The sequence below is a fragment of the Pseudochaenichthys georgianus genome, unplaced genomic scaffold, assembly GCF_902827115.2.
Source record: "Pseudochaenichthys georgianus unplaced genomic scaffold, fPseGeo1.2 scaffold_485_arrow_ctg1, whole genome shotgun sequence".
NCBI lineage: Eukaryota > Metazoa > Chordata > Actinopteri > Perciformes > Channichthyidae > Pseudochaenichthys > Pseudochaenichthys georgianus.
This window is the reverse complement of record NW_027263049.1, coordinates 77,501-81,663: the sequence shown is the minus strand read 5'-3', so window position 1 is coordinate 81,663 and position 4,163 is coordinate 77,501.

Below are 4,163 nucleotides of genomic sequence, written 5' to 3'. Positions count from 1 at the left end.
TGAAAACACCCACCCCTCCGCCTCTCCACCTCTTCCGAGGGACGAGGGAACCGCGCGGGGGTCTGCTGGAGGCTACTGCCGGGTGCTCCGTCCTGCGCCTCACCGGGACCCTGACTCCAGCGCGGTGTGGCGGCCTCGCCCTGGCCGTCCACCGTGCGCCCTCTGGGTACCTGACTCCCCTGCCTCCTCTGGGGGCAGGTGAGAGGGGTTCAATGCCTCCCCGGAGGATACTGTTATCCCGGCAACCCGCCAGCAGATGAAAACACCCACCCCTCCGCCTCTCCACCTCTTCCGAGGGAACCGCGCGGGGGTCTGCTGGAGGCTACTGCCAGGTGCTCCGTCCTGCGCTTCACCGGGACCCTGACTCCAGCGCGGTGTGGCGGCCTCGCCCTGGTCGTCCACTGGGTACCTGACTCCCCTGCCTCCTCCGGGGGCAGGTGAGAGGGGTTCAATGCCTCCGTCCCCCTGGGGGACGGATCGCCCGGAGGGTACTGTTGTCGTACCCCACGTTGTCGTACCCGAAACTGTCGGGTATCCTTTGGGAGAACCAGACTCTGGAGGAACGTGAGGGGAGATTACAGGGATCTCTGCCCGCCTAACGAGTGCCTAAATGGGACACCGCACCATGATGCAAATGAAAACAAACACCGATTTGAACATAAGCTGAGCGCATCTTTCGTGAGTCTTTTCACGCTTCCTTCTTTTTTACCCACGATTCTGGTGACATTTCCCGGTACCGAAATGCTCAAGAATACAGGTCGGATGGCGGTCCGTTGTCCGATCTGTAATAGTTCCTACCGTGCCCTGAGCAAGCACCTTCAGAGGCGCCATGGTGTGCGTAACTTGGATGAAAGAAAAATTCTGCTGTTGTTGGCCAACGGACGGACCAACATTAGGCTCCATCCCTGTACCATTCTGGGATGCGAGTACCGTGGCACAAGGCTGGATCGCCACTTGGCCAGAGACCATGTTGAGCTGGCCCGGGAGGAACTACATGTGGTTCAAAATAAACTGACAATGACAGTGGCCAAGAAGGAGCTTTATGAACTCCGAATGACAAACCCCACCATAGAAATGATTACCGCTTGGGCTGTTGACACGGTGGCAGACGACGATATACTGTCACAACCTCCACCCTTGTCCCCGGTGAATGAGCGTGACAACCCGGACTGCAAAGAATGGAGGCTGGAGGCAAACGCAGTGAGGGCTCAGCGGGACATATATGCTGCTGAGGTGAAATCCCTGCGCTGCAAGTTGCAGCAGAGGATAAAGCACAAGCGACAGAGGATGGATCAGCGGGCCGGGGACATGCCCGCGTTCGATGGGGAGGAACGAGAGCGGGTCATTCTGAAGAAACGACCCCGAACAGAGTCGACACCAACGAGGCTGTCCAAGTCGAAAGGTCCCTCCTGCAGCACGTCTCCCATTCCCGCCTGCAGCACGTCTCCCATTCCCGCCTGCAGCACGTCTCCCATTCCCGCCTGCAGCAAGTCCCCCACTGGCTCTCACACACATTCATCCAGCTCCTCAGAGCCTGCATCCATGCATACCGAGGCCTCGTCAACCTCCCCTCCCATACATTCTCCCTGGTTCCGGGGCAGGGGCCGGGGAAATATAATGCGGGACATCACATTCCCACGGGTCATGGGTAAGTGTGTTGGCTATGTGACACATGCAGTTTCTGTAACACACCATGTGTTGTCATTAAAGTACTGTTTATATTTCACAGAGGAGTATCTGCAAGGATACCGGGAGCATTATGCAGGTATCGACCCACCAGTGAGGCTCCAGGAAAACACAGTCTCCAAACTAAGCAGAGTGAAGTCGTTCCTCAGTTTCATGGCTCACGGTTTCAATCGCCTGTCTGACTGGCTCTTTTTGAGGGATCTCAAGAGGATACGCGGGTGGTCCCGGAGCCTGATGAAGTCAAGCCTTCAGGTCACGACCTCCGACTTCTACATCAAGAATATATCACACTTTCTCAAGTACATGGCCGACACACCGTGCAAGGGGAGCAGGCTCAGCCAAACCGACATGATTTTAATCAAACGGGAAGTAGTGGCCATCCTGAAGTCCCTGAAGAGAAAAGTACTTATCCACCAGATGCAAGTGAAGCGTGACAAGATGGAAGGTCTGCCGAGCCACAACGACCTAATGACATGCTTGACTTCGACCACCACTCGCATCCCTCAGCTCCTGGATGTGATGGCCAGCAATCCGACTACCGCAACCCGGACCCTGCTCTATGGGTATATGACTCTTCATTGGAGCTGCATTTACGGCCACCGTCCGGGGGTCTACTCCAACATGACCAAAGCCGAGGTCCGAAAGGCGGATACAACTGGCACTGCCTTCGGCTACCTGGTTCATGTGAGTGCTATTAATCAATGCATTTATTCTGGCAGTTATATGCATGATTGACATTGTATTGACACTCTCTAACTCTGTCATAACAGATAAGCAACCACAAGACGGCCAACGCGTTCGGGGAAGCGCAGCTGTACCTCACCGTAGAAGAATTTGGATGGATGAAGAGGTGGCTGGAAATCAAGGGTACGCTGACCTGCACCCAGAGCCGTTACTTTCTATACACAGAGGGGAAGAACCCGTTCAGGAAGCTTGCCTACTCCCTGAGGTTGGCATGGGCTGATGTGGGGCTCCACGGTCCCATTAACTTCACCGACCTCCACACAGTCCACGCCGATAATGCGAAGAGGTTTCAAGACAAAGGCAACCGCCAAAGAGTGAGTGATTTCATGTGTCACAACACTGCAACTGCGGATAAATTTTACGCGAATAATCCTTCTTTGAAGGAGGCTGCGGACATTCGGTTGCTCTTCACAGAGTCACTGCAAGCAGCGGCGGCGGCATCGACAGCAGCAGCGGGAAATGAAGACACTTTTGCGGGTATTGACATCGACAGTGACAGCTCTGGAGAGGAGCACAGCCCGGCTCCCTACCAAGACTCCCTACCAAGACATGTCAACGCTTGGCGAGCGAAGAGGGACCAGTCACTGGCCGAACACAGCCCCTCAGACATGGGTGAAGAGAGGGTGCCATACTCTGCCCCAACTTCACCCACTGTTGCCAGTGATCAACTTGTAAATATGCAGTGTGTTGTTGTAATCAGTCCCCTTGCAAATACTTTATATCCTGTGTGAATGTATTTATTACTGTCAATATTTCTGTAAATAAAGTTTGTTAAAATTACTAAGTCTTCTGTTTTTAAAGCCCACTATGGTTTTTTTTCCTTTAAGATCCCCAGGGGCACGATATTCTGGTTCTGGTGGTAGCATGTAGGTGTTTAGTCCGAGTGAGGAGTGCTCAAGTGTGGGATGATTTGTAAGGTAGAAGAGGGTAAAAAAAGTTAAAGTGTGAACCTCCAGCAGGGCAGGTGGTGCTGTGAAGAAGGCCGACTATGGGTGCCGATGGGCGGACGATAGAGCACCGCAAAGTAGACCCCCTTTAAGTGTTGCCAGGGGCACGAGAAAAATCCTCCACTGGAGGGTGGGTGGTGCTGCTGTGAAGAAGGCCGACTATGGGTGCCGATGGGCGGACGGTAAAGCACCGCAAAGTAGACCCCCTTTAAGTGTTGCCAGGGGCACGAGAAAAATCCTCCACTGGAGGGTGGGTGGTGCTGCTGTGAAGAAGGCCGACTATGGGTGCCGATGGGCGGACGGTAAAGCACCGCAAAGTAGACCCCCTTTAAGTGTTGCCAGGGGCACGAGAAAAATCCTCCACTGGAGGGTGGGTGGTGCTGCTGTGAAGAAGGCCGACTATGGGTGCCGATGGGCGGACGGTAAAGCACCGGTGTGATCATCTTGGTTTAGTCCGTGGGGGAGTGCTTAAGTTCGGGGGCCCGGGGACCCAAGGTGTGCGATGTTCTGGAAGTACGCATGTCAGGGAGAGATCCTGGAGCTCCTTAGTCCGTGTTTTGGGGGTCTTGGAGCGGCCACAGAGAGGTGCTTTTCCCCGGGGTATTTCATGGAAGTCTGAAATAACCTGTTTGCTCATGTCAGGGAGAGATGCTGGGGCTGCTGCGTCCGTGTTTTGGGGGTCTTGGAGCGGCCCCGAAGAGGTGGCTTTGTCGGTGTACGTAATGGATAAGAAAGCCACCCTTGACGGGTCGTCAAATGTGATTGAAATGGACAGATTCCTGTACA